Raw genomic sequence first — 15558 nt, forward strand, 5'->3', positions numbered from 1 at the left:
AGATGTGAACAGTGGGATTCCTTGGATTCTCCCCCTTTTCACAGGTGGGAAAATAAATACATATCCCCAGCTGTTCTGTGTCCATCTGTGCAGTAAACACTAAGCAAATAGCTCATTCTTTAAAAATAAGACACATTATTGGTGTTTTAAAGCTTCCCTTTGCACACTAGAATGCTTATTTGCATACAGAAAGCAATCTTGCATAAGATTTGTCATTTTGGCTGGGCAGTGGTGGCACACGCCTTTAATCATAGCACTTGGGAGGCAGAGGCAGGCAGATTTCTGAGTTCAAGGCCAGCCTGGTCTACAGATTGAGTTCCAGGACAGCCAGGACTACACTAACCTGTCTTGAAAAACAAAAACAACAACAAAAAAAAGATTTGTCATTTTGAAGATCAATGAATGTTCAATATTTGAGTGGAAAGGAAAGGCCAGACATGGTGGCACATGCCTTTGACCCCAGGACTTCAGGAAAGTTCTGGCTATGTAGAGAGACCCTGTCTCAAAAAACAAGAGTTGAGGATGAAGAGGAAGACAGCTATTATATGACAGAATTGTAAAAGATTTGGGGGAGTCTTTTTTTTTTCCTTTTTTTTTTTTTTTTTTTGAGACAGGTCTCTTTGCATAGTCCTGATTGTCATGAAACTCACTATGTAGACCAGATTGGTTGGCTTCAAACTCTCCAAAATATGCCAACATGCCAAGCAAAGGGAGTGGGGTCAATAAAGATATATAAGACATAAATTTGAGGCTTCTTGAGGTGTGTGGCCAGTTGGGCAAGGAAGGCTGAGGCTACATGTCCTTCTAGAATTCACCAGCAGGTGGCAATCTTACTCCAGGTCTTTGCAAACTCTGGCTTCACTTCCGTGGCCACAATCCTGAAACCCAAAGGAAACACCTGCACCAGATGAAGCCCCCTGAGAGCTACCAAGGAGAGTAAGCTAAACGCCTGCTTTCCAGAAGCTTCTAGGCTAGTAAACTCCATGCTCCTGGGGTTTGCCTTTCCGGTGAGCTGGTTCTCCAAAAGTCATCCGTTTTTGTTTTCGTTTTTGTTTCTTTTTTCTCCAGAGCTGAACAAATACCACCCTGTCAACTCTGGTAGAGCAGAAATCTGGATTGTTTTCAGTCCATTTCACCACTGTAAGTACATAAGCCAGATGACCCTGGAGCAGTGTGGGGAGGGGCGCCCTCGACCAAAGAAAGGGGGATCAAGATTACAAAGCCAGAAGGTACAAAGGAGAGGGCGGTGATTAGGACTGGCCTACTCAGAAAGGGTAAGGTGGAGAAGAGAATAGTAGCCTAGGTGGCAAGGAATGGAGCTATCCTGCTAAGCCTGTGGCCCACCCTGTGGCCACAGGTCTCCCTGAACACTAAGTAAGTTCACAGACTCCCTGTCCCCTCCTTTGTCCTGGCCTTGGAGGAAGTACCTTTCCCCTCCATCCCAGGCTCTCCTGTCTCCCCTCCCACAGCCACTTTGAGAGCCAAGCCTCAGCCTTGCCTATTTTGGACAGAGGCTGTCCAGGGAGTGAGAGGGCCTTGCTGTGCGTGGCTATCAGATCGTTGGGACCAGGAAGTGGGTGACAGAGAGGAGAGGAAGTGGCCACTTAAAAAGCTATCTAGACTGTTTCCCAGGGTCCTTGAGAACCCAACCCTGAGCCATTTCTGTGGACTTCTGAATCACCTCTTCCCTGGAACCTTCTTTGCTCTTTATAGTATGAACTCTGGCTTTTCTATCAGACCTGGATCCTTGATCGGGTTCCTCTGGACCAGCATTTTTGTTGTTGTTGTTGTTGTTTTTGTTTTTTTTCCCAACCTGGATTCCCCCTTTCTTGTCTCTCACCATCCAGTGTGGCTTTCCATTGGCCACAAGTGGCCTTTTCTGGCCTTTCTGCTAGATATTGCTGTGGTCTTGGTACAGCTGGAAAATCTGTGTGCTGGAAGTTTGAACAGGGCTGGGACTTTCAACAAGTGAAAGCTAGTGGGAGCCATTGAGTCATAATCGACCTCCTGCAAGGGGGCGGGGGGGGGGGGCTTCATGCAGGCCACGGGTGGGTTAGGTGGCTTAGGCTTTTATAAAAGAACAAGCTTTGAGTTTGAGACTAGCCTGGGCTACATAGCAAGCAGATATGGGTAGCTGGAGCTACACATTTAAACCCTAGCTTAAAAAAAAAAAAGTGTAGCCTAGCCTCTGCTCCTCTGTTGCTCCTCTCTTGCTGAGTGGCCTCTCTCTCATGTATAGAGATGCCTGCCATGAGATATTGGTCACTGTGAGGCTTTTATCAGAAGCCACCTTGGTGCTGACACAGCATAAGAAGGCTGATAATCTCAGAGTGATGGAGGAGCCCCTTACCTCGGAGTCTAGGCTGAAGCTCTGGCCAGCTAAGAACCTGCACAGAGAACATTTGTTATGACAGAATCTGGCACAGAGACAATAATCACCTCAAACAGAGAAACTGCGTCAAAACAGCAGCAAATCATCCTCAAGGCCAGAGACTGTGTGTGCGTCCTTCCGTCCTTCCGGTGTCTGTAGTCTTACCCTTTCCTCAGATGCTTGCAGGGAGTCACAAATAAGACTCAATCTTAGTTACAGTAAAAGCACCCTTACCTGCCCAGTGACCCTGTGACCCTGTGACCCTGTGACCCTGTGACCCTGTGACCTGGTGCACAGGAACAACCCTATGATCTCATCCTAGTTTCTTAGCAACTTCAGAAGCCACCAAAAACAGTACATGTGGCTACTGTAAGTACAGCTCGGCAAGACTCTCTTTGAGAGAGTGCACCTTACCGGTAGGGTGTGCCTTTCTGTCTTCTCTGGCACCCTTCCTTCTATTAGCCTGTTTTGAAATCTGTTTAAAAAAATACCTTTTTGACAGACTTCAATTCTGCTTCATACTGGCTCCTCTTTTCTGTGGCAAAACCAATGATCCAGAATGACATGATTAGAAGTCCCTAAAAGATGAGGGACTGCCTCAGCCTGCTGCTGGAAGTTCTGGGTTTTATCTCTTGTATTGCTACTGACAGTTCCTTGGTTTTGGGCATCCAGAGATAAGAGCTCTTTTGCATATAAAGGATCCAGACTCAGATATTTCGTTATAGCAACAAAGCATGGGTATAGATAGCTAACAAACTCAGTAGAGCTTGTAAATCCCTGTGAGATTCTAGGAATCTTCCTGGGAAACACAAATGCAGAGGCTGATGAATCAGAAACGCTGCCCTTAGCCCATACCCCCCTCCACCCCACCCCACCCCACCCCCGCCTTGATTTGTCCCAGCATAGATTATCACCGTAGGATAGTGTTAGAGCCAAGAACACTGTGTGTGTGTGTGTGTGTGTGTGTGTGTGTGTGTGTATTTGCACGAGTGCGTGAGTATATGTGTGTGTGTGGGGGGGGGCCTCTCATGTGGAGGCCAGAGGTCAGTGTTAGGTGTTTTCCTCTATCAGTTTCCACATTATCTTTTGGGAAGTGGCCTCTCACTGAACCTGAAGCCCATCCAGCCTCAGGTTCCTGCAGCTAGACAGGCTGCAGTAAGCTCTGAGGAAGCACTGTCTCTGACTTCCCCTCCCCAGTGCTGGGGTTTCCAGTGCACACCACCACATTCTGCTTTCACATGGGCTCTAGAGATCCAAACTCAGGTCCTTACATTTGCATGACAAGCACTCTATCCCCCTCATTGTGTCCCCATCCCCCAGAAGAACCTGAAACATCACCTGCATGTGTCAGTTGACCTATTCATAGCTCCAGGGTCCTGCAGTGGGTTACCATGGATACTACACAATAAACATCGCATGTGCTCAAGAGTGTCTGCGTTCTTTGCATGAGTAATCCCAGGATTTTGGCGGTGAAGGTGGGAGGATCAGGAGTTCAGGACTAACCTTAGCCGAGTATGTCACAGTTCATGTGTGTGTCACAGCTCGTGTGTGTGTGTGTGTGTGTGTGTGTGTGCGTGTGCGTGTGCGTGTGCGTGTGCGTGTGCGTGTGCGTGTGTGTGTGTGTGTGTGTGAGTGAGAAAGGGGGCCTGTGGGAGACGCCTTGCAGAAATGGCTCCTCTATTTCTACCATATGGATTCCAGGGTTCAAATTCAGGTCCACGAGCCCTGGTTAGCAAGCTCCTCTATCCTTTGAACTATCTTGTTGGCTCAAAACCATAATTTTAACAACCACCTTCGGATTCAAACAAACATAGTTGTATGTAAAGGAGGATGGAAAAGTCGAGCAAACTTTTTATAATACAGTATAAAACCTTAAGGCCATGGCGAGGTAGGTGTTTAGGGTCCACCGGGGAGCACAGTCATCCATCTTTACTGCCAGGCCTGCCTTGCTGAGACTTTGAGAGTGCTGTGGTGGTTTGGCCTCTTGTTTTATGCAGAAGGAGAGCTGGGGGCTAGAGCGTGGTCACAAAGCCTCTGAGACAATTGCCCCTCCACACCTGTTTTCTCACTGCAGATGTGACCCTTCAGTCAGTCACTCACACCTGTGAGAACAAAGAAGGCAGGTGTGTAGAGACTCACTGTCACTCAGTGGGTGCTCCACAGTGAGCACTGTCCTTATCAGTGTGGCTAATGATTGATGGCAGAGCCGAGATGCAAACTGACCGTTTGAAGTTGGCGGTTTGGTTTTTGTTTTGGTTGTTTCTTTTCTTTTCTTTTCTTTTCTTTCTTTCTTTCTTTCTTTCCTTCCTTCCTTCCTTCCTTCCTTCCTTCCTTCTTTCCTTCCTTCCTTCCCTCCCTCTTTCTTTCTTTCTTTTATTATTATTTTTTGGTTTGTCTGTTTATTGTTGTTGGGCTTTCATGTAGCCCAGGCTGGCCTTGTATAGCCAAGGATAGCCTTGAACTTCCGATACTCCACGTTAGAGTAAGTCTTGAACAAACCCTGCCAGACCGTGACCAAGACCCTCTGTTGAAACTCCAGCCCTCCCCCGTCACTGCCATTGCTTAACTTAGCCATCCACCATCACCCGCATCCTGGTAGCCAGAGGGAGGCAGTGTCTAAAGATAAAACAGCCTTGTGTGGACAAACAACCCCAGGAGGGGGAACATAGGGACTGGCACACGGCTTTCTGAAGCTGCACTAACTCCCCATTCTCCGGACACCCTATACACACTCCAGGTGTCCCTTCCCTTTCGGCAGACACACCTTTCCCACTGTGTTTGTCCCTTGCTGTTTGACCTAAACAGCCCTGTCTGCTGAGGTCAGACTGAGGTCAGACTGGTCTCTCCTGCTCCCTCTGTCTTTAAGCTGCCTCAGAAATATAACAAACACTCCTGGCTTCCACCTCCTGAATGCTCAGATCGTAGGCCTGTGGCAGCATGCCTGGTTTTATGCAATGCTGGAGATTGAACTTGGGGCTTCCTGTGTGTTAAACCAGCGCTCTACCAACCGAGCTACAGCCTTAGCTCTAAGAAGTGGGGGGTGTCTTTGAAATCAAGGTGGATTGAGTGTTCTCACAGGCTTTTTTATTCCTTGGGGTCCCCTTCAGCTCTAAGGTGACTCTGTGTTGTCTGGCGGGGTACAGTTCAAACCTAGTAGCAGGGCCTTGCCTCTAGAAGCATTGTGTCCCCCCCCAACCCCCCCAGATTTGTGTCTTTAGAACTACAGGATACTCAGACTGGATGAGTCACACATTTGGGCGTCTCTGGGAATGGTGGAGGAACCTTAAATGGCTCTGTAGTGAAGGGATGAAAATCCTCGTTTAAGAGGTGTTACACCCTGGGGATCTTACCTTGTTTGGAGGAGAGGCATGGCTGGAACAGGCTATATAGACCAGGCTAGCCTTGAGCTCACAGAGATCTGCCTGCTCCTGTCTCCTGAGTGCTGAAACTAAAGACCAGACTGGATCCTACCTTTCCTGACCTTTTCACTCATTTTCTTCTCCTAGTGGCTTCCCAGGTCTCTTCTAGAGTATCATGAAGATGAGGACCTGGTACATATCATGATCTGGCCTGCCCCCAACCTTCCTCTGACCTCCACATCATGGTTGTTATTCCAGACCTTTTATAATTCCTTAGTTTCCTTTGCAGGCTCTCAGCTACTCTCAAATGGCAGTGTCCCTTGGGCTTCCAGGCCTGCTCTTCTTCCTAAATTCTCTCCAGACCGACAACCCCAAATCTTTACCTTCAGCCCCAGTCCCTCTTTGGTTCTGTGTCTAACTGCCCACTAGATATCCCCAGGCACTTCAAGTCCAATGAAACTGAGGTCATCATCTCTCCCTGCCCCTCACCTGTGTGTGGCAAGCCTCCTCTGTAGCACCCTGCAGAGATCTCTGATCACGTCATCTGTAGGTGTGGGTACAGCTGCCTGGATGGAGCCAGTCTGGGCACAGTTAAATAGGACCAGTATCACCAAGGACCAGTACCTCCACCCTAAGGGAATTTAGGCATAGGTGTCACCCCAAGTATTGATGATGCTTTCTGGACTGTGATTTCAACAGGCAGCTCGTGCTGGTTTGCAAGGTTTGTACACCACCATTATCTTTGACTCAAGTCATTCTCAAGGTTTCTCTTATCTGTTAGTGAGCTCCAAGCCCACATGGATGGCAATATGCAAGGAGATTGATATAGCCAAAAGTACGAGGTTCCGAAGGAAACAGGAGAAAAGGAAGGGCCTGTTTGGCTTCCCTTACCTCCATCCAACTGCCTACATAGTTGTGTTCCTAAGCTGTGTATGCAGACACAGCCTTTGCATGGCTAAGCATGGCTAAGCACACCTGTGACTTTGGATGACACATTGAACATCATTCTATTGCGGAGGTGCTTTAAGATGCAACGAGAACCCCGTGTGGTGGTGCACACCTTTAATCCCAGCACTCAGGAAGCAGAGGCAGGCGGATCTCATCTCTGTAAGTTTGAGGCCAGCCTAATCTACAAATCGAGTTCCAGGACAGCCAGGGCTCTTATACAGAGAAACCCTGTCTGGAAAAACCAAACCAAACAAACAAAGATGTACTGAGAGAAATACAAGTTCGGCAGCTGTTTCTGGTTTTCGTCCCCTGGCTCATGCTAAGGACATTTCACAGAACAGACTGGTATGCCCCCACAGGGAGATCTATCAGCACAGCCACCGAGGACAAACCCAGACCAAAGAAGGAAATGCAAGCATTTGCTCTCTTGTAGTCTTGGGCAAAAATCCAAGGCTTGTTTCTTCCGGATACTGAGTGCTGATGCTTCAGGGGAACCCCAGCCGCAGGAGTGACATCTCTGGGCCTTGAGCCTATGGTCTCTAGTGCTAACTGTACTTCCTCAGTTTAACATACCTGTCTAAGTATAAGAAAGACCAAGAATCCTCCTGGCTTCTCCTTTTAATCTTGAATACATCAGATAGGAATAGCTATGTCTTCTGCCAATGCTGGGTTAGTTCTTACAGACATCGCAGTTTTGGAGAGTGTCCTAGTATGGGTTTTTATTGTCATTGTTGCTATGATAAACACAATGATCAAAAGCAGCCTGAGGAGGAAAAGGTCTGTTTAGCTTATACTCCCAGGGGGCACTCTCTCATAGAGGGAAGACAGGGCAGGAGCTTGAGCAAAAACCACGGGGAATGCTTGACGCTGAGCTCACACTCAGCCAGCTTAATTAATTAATTAATTAATTAATTAATGTTTTTCAAGACAGGGTTTCTCTTTCTAGCCCTGGCTGTCCTGGAACTTACTCTGTAGACCAGGCTGGCCTCCAACTCAGAGACCCAGCTGTTCCTGCTGGGATTAAAGGTGTGTACCACCATGCCTGTCTCAGCCATCTTTTTAAATGTCGCTGGACTGCCCTCAGTGGGCTCGGCCTTCCTAATGGATCAACAGTTAGCAAGGACAAGGACAAAAACTCCACGGACGTGCTCACAGTCCAGTCTGATGGAAGGGGTTCTTGAGTACCTCACCCCAGGTAACTCTGAGTTGTTGACAACCAAAACTAACCAGCACAGTAGGTCTCTCTTGAACGATGAGTCGGGCTAAAAGAAGATGTGACTTATGGGAGAAAGAAAAAAAAAAAAAAAAAAAAAAAGCCCAGATAAATGTTTTATTTTCTGAATCATGAGATGCTTTAGCTTTATTCCTGGAAAAGAGTAAATTCAACAACCCAGCTCCTATCCCTGACTTGTCTCTCTTTGTTTATAAAACTGGGGAATGAAGCCAGAGCCTTGTACATACTAGGCATGTGTTCTACCACTGAGCTACGTCCACAGCTTACTTTTTAATTTTGAATTTGAACTTTATTTATATTCTCTCTCTCTCTCTCTCTCTCTCTCTCTCTCTCTCTCTCTCTCTCTTTCTTCCCACCCCACCCCCTGCTCCATCTGCTCCATGTGCGTTTGTTTGTGTGTGTGTGTGTGTGTGTGGTATTGGCAGTTGGATAGGTAGGCATTCGTGAGCCAGCTGTGTGAGTGGAGGTCAGAGGACAACTTTTGGGAGTTGGCTCATTCCTTCTCCTATGGGTTTTGTGCAGCAAGCTCCTTTACTCACAGAGCCATCTCACTGGCCCTTTTTGTTTTGAGTGAAGGCCTCACGGTGGAGTACACAGACTGGTCTTACAATAACTCTGTAGCTCAGGCAGGTCTTGGGTTTGTGTTCTTCTTGTCTCAGCTTCCAATAGAGCTGGGGTTAAAAAGTCTAGTGCCACAGAATCAAGTGCTGGGACTTTAAATGAAGTCCACGAGGGTCTGAGCCCCGACACAGTGAAAGATATAGCAAGCTGTACCTAGAGATACCTTTGAGATGACAGGAGGCAACCGCTTAACAAATGTGACTGTCCCCAGTGAACACAACAGGCATTTCCTCTGTGAGAAGTGTAGATGGCAGGAATGGTCCAAACAGACAACTCTACACAGCATGTGACGTCACACTGAAGTCTGTGTGGCTTGTTTCCCAGCACTGCCTGCACTCGGTGAGAATGAGAATGATGTAATTCAACCTTCGATGACCACGGCAGTCCTCAAGTCCCTTTGATCTTAGAAATAGTAAATAATAACGATGGTGGTAACTGGCCCTTTAATCTTAGTGCTTAGAAAGCAGAGGCAGGGAAATCTCTGAGTTCAGGCCATCCTGGTCTACATAGTGAGTTCCAGGCCAGCCAGGGCTACACAGTGAGCCTCTATCTCAAACAAAACAGAAACAACTTTATAGAACAGCAATAATTATCCTATAAAATAGAAGAGGGCCTCCTTTGAGGTTCTAACACCCCCATCTGAATCCCTTGTTACTGGGAACAGTTTTCCTTGCAGTCTTCATTTAGTTAGGTCCCAAGGAAAGCTGCATATTTCTTGCTTGGAGCTGTTTGTACTCATAGTGAAAATGGGTTGGGCTGGAGAGATGGGTCAGTGGTTAAGGACACTGATTGCTCTTCCAGAGGTCCTGAGTTCAATTCCCAGCAACCACATGGTGACTCACAGCCATCTATTTGTAAGGGGATCTGATGCCCTCTTCTGGTGTGTCTGAGGACAGTAACACTGTACTCACATACGTGAAATAAATTTTAAAAAAGAAAGAAAGAAAGAAAGAAAGAAAGAAAATAGGCCTTCTCTTTTAAGTCTTTACTTCCTGACACCCTCTGGGCCCAGGAGCAGCAATTCCCCCCTCTAGGATTGGATTCTCTAGACAGGCAGCTCTGCACACTGGGAGCAGTTGGGCCTGGTAACTTATATTGGTAACCACTGCAGAGTCAGTTTTCAGTGGCCCGGAGTCTGTGTCTGTCATTCTGTAGGTTAGCCCAGAGAAAGAAAGGTTCACTTAGTAATGGCAGAATGATCTCTTGTGGGTAGCAGGGAAGTGGGGAAAGCAGAGGGACTAGAGCCACTGGACGAGGGCAGCGAGAGTAAGGGCTGCTGGGTCTTCCAGGATCTCAACCCCCATCACATCCCGGTGGCACACACCCCTTTTACTGATGAACCTGAGGCCGGCTGTCTGGCAGAAGTCAGTCACAGGAAGTGGGACCTTGCTTGTCTTACTCTGGAGTGCGAGTTAAAATTGTGCCATCGGGACCCCAAAATTTAAGGACCTTCGCTCTCTTCCCTAGGGGGCCCAAGTTGTTCTCTAGTCTGATCTCACGGCTAGGTCTCCGCTTTCCCACGTGGCAGACCAGGAACCTTTTAACCCCGCCTCCCACCCCCACGTATAGATTTTCCCCTGAGATCGCCACAGGGTGCACAGAGAAGCCACAGCAGGGGCAGCAGCCACGCCCGGGCTCCCGGCCCTGGGTTTTGGGTGGGGGAAGGGGACAGCTTCTCCGTGACATCAGCCCTGTTGTGGTGCAGTGTGCAAAGCCTACTGGTTGGCGTGGCGCGGGAAACGCCTTCCGGAGGGGGAAACAAAATCGGCGCGTAGTCCGGCGCAGCCAGCCGCCGCTTCCCGGAGTGCTGTCGCCTGCGCACCTCCCAGCAGCTGTCAGGTGAGTGCGCCCCCGGCTCGCCCGCCTCGGGTCCCGGCAACTACCGGAGCGCCTGGGACGCACCCTTCGCCTATTGGTTTTTTCTAGTCCTGTCGCAGCCTTGTGGTTTGCAAGAAAAGTTTGTTGGAAAAGTGATCCCAGGAGGGAGGTGGTGAGAAGTGGACAGGGTTAGCCCGGCAGTGCTTCCCTTTCCTGAAAACGCTGGGTCCCTCCCCATCCCGGGGCTTCCAGGGCAGCTGACTTTCGCGTGCTCTAGACCCAGGGTGACCCTGCTCCCCCCCCCCCCCCCCCCACCTCCTGCAGAACAATCAGCGATTCTGTGGGCCACTGACACTCATTGTAAGGCTGAGGGATGAGTACATCCGTGCCACCCCTTCCCTCGCTCTCTTTTCCTGAAAGTGCCTGCGGGGGGGTGGGGGTCGGGGGGAGTGTGCATATGGCTTGATAGCCCCAGAGGGCAGATATGAGTTTTCTTTTTTCCTGAAAGAACCAGATGGAAGCGGCGGCGGACTCGTTTCACCTCCGCACTAAAGTCTAGGTGTTAGGTGAAGACTACTGAGGTTTTAAAGAGCCTACAGGAGCTGTTTCTTGAAAGCTGGGAAGTAGAAAGGGACTGACTGAGTGAGCGAGCACATTTATGCACGTTGCAGGGTCACCCAACAAGCTGTTATTTGACAGGTGTTTCATCCATGTGACACAGGTGTGGGTCAGTTCTGCATACTTCTGCTCCTATACTGTTGTAATCCATCAGAGCAAGGGTCTAGACTGGGAGCAATTACTTGATGTCAGGACGATCCCACCCACTTCTTGCTTCCTGAGGTGAATGAATGGACAGGCCCTTCCTCCTTCCCCCCTGACAGGGCACTGCAATGGGACACCATCCCAGCATGCAAGCGATCCATTTGCCTTTGGTGGAACATTGATCATGAGACATCCTCTGGAATCTTGGTGACAGGGTTTCTGAAAGGCAAACAGACTTGCATTTCAACGCAGATTTAACACTTAATACACAGAAGACCTCCAGCAAGTAACAGCTCAGTTTTCTTCTGGGCAGTACTTGGAGCACATCTTACACACACAGACACACACACACACACACCACACGCCCTAGCCCTGGCTTCCTGCTTTCCTCTTGCAGAAGCTCAATGGATGGAGCTGCTAGCACTGTTATCTCTGAGCTAGGTTGAGGATTTCCTTCAGGACTGGGCCCTAAAGCTTCCTCCCTGCCTTCTGACTCTCTTCCTAGGCTTCTGCTTAGGAAGCCAGGCCACTGTGTTGGGGAGAGGCTGGTCTGAGCATCATTGGAAAATCCGGCTTGGCACTGCACAGAGAGACCCTTTGCCTTGGCAGGGATATCCGGGGCGGCCCAGTCAGTCAGGGAAGGAAGTTTATCCTGCAGAGGGTGTGGTGTTGGCCTGAGGAGGTAGAGAGAACTGTGCCCAAGGCTCAAAAGCTGAGGGATTTGGGAGGTTGTTGGAGAGAATCTGAAGGGCAGGGTCTCCAGCTCTGTGACTACCTGCTGAGAAAATGTGAGAAGACTGCCTCTGGCTTGCCCTAGCACCCTCCTTCTTGGTCCAGGTGTTTTCTTTTGTAACTCACAGACTTCAGAACCAGTCAGTCCTTACTGGGTCAGAGTTGCAGGCGGAGAGAGGGTAATGTTTACCCTTGATTGATGGTAAATCAACACTGGGTGATTGAAGCTGGCTATGGTGGCAGTGCGTCTTTAATCCCAGCACTTGGGAGATGATGGTGGGAGGATCACAAGTTGGGGGCTAGCCTGGGCTAATATCTAAAACAACAACAACTAGTCAACAATCAAACACTGAGTGAATGAATGGAGTTGTAAGCAATTACCAACTAGTTTTTCTGTGACTTTAGTGTTTACAAGTTTTTATTCACTGTGGGCCTCCTGGTAGAGAAAACAAGTTGGGAAGAAGCTTTCTGGTGGGTCCCTAAGGTTTCTTTATATAGGGCTCACTGGGCAAAATTGACTTGTTGGAAGCCTGAAGGAGGCATGGATTAAGTCCAAAGAGATGTTAGTGACAAAAGGCCCCCACCCCGCCCATTCAGCTGTTTGGCATTAAGCAGACACATTGGCAAATGCTTAGAGGCACCAGACTGATTTGGATGGTCTTTTTAAAAGATTATATAGTAAGCAAGTGTCTGCGCTTGCTGCGTGCCGGCTGGAGCTAAACCCTTCTTCACCTGTGTTGTCTATTCTGAGGAAGGGGCTGATGTGGGCTGTTGCTGCAGATGAAGGTACTCGGCAGTGATGAGGAATATCTCAAGATTGCAGCTGGTCTCCAGGAGCTGCAGTTCAGACACAAGCCTTCTGCTCCCTGCCTGTGGTTTTTCTTTGCTCCTTCACACTTCCGCATTCCAAGTCACCTAAGGAAATGGAGTCATTTCTGAAGACCACTCTGTCATGACTGATATGTAAAAGCAGACAGGGCTTCAATGGCTTTAGCATGGAATGGGTCATGGTTTGATTGCCTGACCTCCAGGTTTCCAATCTGCTGGGTGGCTGAGGGTCCAGGGAGTCCCACAGGTCACTTCCCAGACTTTTGTCCCTCCTGATATGTGTCTGTGGTTTGGAGTCATGTTTTCAGGAAAGAAAAAGAGAAATCCTGGAAAAGAGGCAGCCAGCGTGGGGGGCCCCCTGTAAGAGCTGTTTCTTGAGGAAGGAGAGGTAGCAGCCTGAATCCTGACAGGAGCCTCACCTCCTGTTTCCAGTTGTTAGGCTTGTATATGGTAATGACACGGCTTGGACTACGCAGCTCCCCAGGAATTTGTCTGACGTCAGTGTGGAGTAATTCCCATGTATGGTAAAGGGTGTAAATATGAGGCAGCTAGTGTTTCTAGACTCTGGCATTTCCAGTGCTGTCTGAAGCTGTGCGAGTCTGAGGAAGAAATAGAAGGATCACAGCTGGAATGCAGCCCAGCCGGCAAGAAGGTCTCCACCCCAGGGGGTCTGGGTATTCTTCAAGTGAGGGGTACATGGGCTGGATCTTTCTGAGATGTCAACTGTGAGCAATGCATTTACAAGGCTAAGGCTATCCTTTTTTTTTTTCTTCTTTCCCTTTTAAAAATTAATCAAAATCATTCAGACCTTTCTGTTCAACACAGGACACAAACAGCTGGTTCTGCTCTCAACGTCATTCCAGACAATAAAGCAGATTCAATTTGGTCGTAACTTAATTATAAGGTCTCTTGTACTCATTTAGAGATACTTAAGGAAGTGGATGTGGCCCAGCCGTAGAATCTGCATCTAGTCACGGGTCCCTGTTTCCATCTGCACACATGGAAATCAGATTTCTGAACTCCAAGGGGAGAGAGGTGGGAATGAGGAGCAGGAGTTCTGGGGGTGGGATGGGAGAGCAAGATCTCAGTTACAGTCAAAATCTGGGGGATATGGGCCCTGGAGTAGTGATAGCTCGATGAAGTCTGACTTCTCAGAGGGGAGCTGTATGCAAAGGACTAATGAATCACCTTGGGGGGGGGGGCTGTAAAGCTGAGGCTGAACTCATTTTGGGGGGTGCCCCTTTTCTACCAGGGACCTTTATCTTCAGGGTAGATCTCCTTGGCCACTCAGGTGTCACGCCTAAGATGCAGTCTCCATGGGCTCTGAAATTGTGCCACCTTCCTTCCCTCTAGCTCTGTCCTGGCTGCTCTCTGGGCGTGGGGGCGTGGAAGAGACAGCCACAGGGTTGGAAAGGGTGACACCACTCTTGTCAACCTGGCAGGTTCCAGAGAGCTCAGGGAACTTCTGGCAGCTCATTTCTACCCAGATAAATACCTAACAGGTCTCTACCGGATCAAGAAGGCGGGGGACTTAAGCCCTGAGCCTGTCCAGCCCTCTTTTACCTAAGGGAATGGGGATTATGGAGTGGGAGAGATGGGGTTTTTCCACTGGAGAAAGATGTGAGGTAGCATGTCAAGTGTTTGATGAGGCAGGCCCTTTATGGGCCTAGGTGGCTGGCAGGCTTAGAACACAGGTGGTTCGTTTGAAACATGACCATCTGAATCCATCACCTCTGTTAGGTTTAGGATGCCTGTGAGAGTCTATGCCTCATGCCTGGTCCATGCCCACCCCACCCTCTACTGCTTGCTATAAAGGTCACCATCTTGCATCCCTTTAAGACTGAGCCTCTGTATAGCTGGATATGACCCAACTAGGCTGAGCAGCAGACTTGAGTTAGTCTGTCTAAAGAGGGCAGCCATTGCCTTCCAGCCCCTACCTAGCCCTGAGGATCTTGACAGTTCAAGTAAACAGCTAATGGGATGTTCCCAGACATTCAACAGAAAATTCAGATTTTATTCTCTTTTGAGATTATCAAGACAGTTAACTAGGACAAACAGAACAAAGTCAGCAAGTCCCAAAGGGAACAGGACTGTGTGATGAACCCTCTGTGGATAATGCAATCACATAAGACAGTATTGAGTCCTCATTGTTATTTTCAGATATGTGAAGCTCTTACATGTCCTAATCTCAATGGTAATCCTCCTGCCTCTCCTCTCCAAGTGCTGAGGTTATACACATATGCTCCTTTGCCCAACAGCCATGACTTGTTTATCTAGGGCCACATACCAGAAAGTCTGAAGAAAGATCTAGGTCCCTGCTGGGAGTCACAGGTGGCCAGGGGTACTGGAGAACTGGACTGTAAGGAAATAGCTGGTGACTTGGGAGGCAGAGGCAGGCAGATTGCTGAGTTCGAGGCCAGCCTGGTCTACAGAGTGAGTTCCAGGACAGCCAGAGCTACACAGAGAAACCCTGTCTCGAAAAACCAAAAAAAAAAAAAAAAAAAAAAAAAAGGAAATAGCTTGTGATGGACTTAATGGACTTATTAGCTTGGCTGGCAAACAGGTCAGAAGACCCTCGTCCCTACTTGGCGTGTTGCGTCTTAAGTCTTGCTTCTTTCAGACATAGATCATTCCGGAAGGAAAGGTCAGGCATCTGTCCCCACTTCTGACTGGGCTAGGCTGTAGGTGGCAACCAGAGGCATGGCCTCTACAGTGCAGTCCTCTGTCCGTTCTCATTCTCATTTAGGCATCAGACTGTGGGACTGTTCCATTTTAGGGATAAACAGATGACGTTGAGAAGTCTAAGAAGAGGTGCACTGCACTATTTAACCCCAGCTCCAATTTCCTAAGCACTGGGCGCAGCCTCCCATAGGTCTCTGTACCTC

The 15558-nt window shown here is 48.7% G+C and overlaps 1 protein-coding gene across 2 annotated transcripts in view; it reads left to right on the top strand.

Moving 5' to 3' along the window:
• Positions 1-967: 967 nt before the first annotated feature.
• Csrp1 (cysteine and glycine rich protein 1) overlaps positions 968-15558 on the top strand; it is a 31687-nt gene continuing 17096 nt past the window's right edge. The window contains exon 1 of one of the 2 annotated variants that reach the window (XM_076941257.1): positions 968-1140. The gene's annotated coding sequence lies outside the window, so the exon portion shown is untranslated. Of the gene's footprint in view, positions 1141-10219; positions 10373-15558 lie in introns of those variants that run through there. The other variant, XM_034512893.2, reaches the window with a different exon arrangement.

The sequence above is a fragment of the Arvicanthis niloticus genome, chromosome 10, assembly GCF_011762505.2.
Source record: "Arvicanthis niloticus isolate mArvNil1 chromosome 10, mArvNil1.pat.X, whole genome shotgun sequence".
Lineage (NCBI taxonomy): Eukaryota > Metazoa > Chordata > Mammalia > Rodentia > Muridae > Arvicanthis > Arvicanthis niloticus.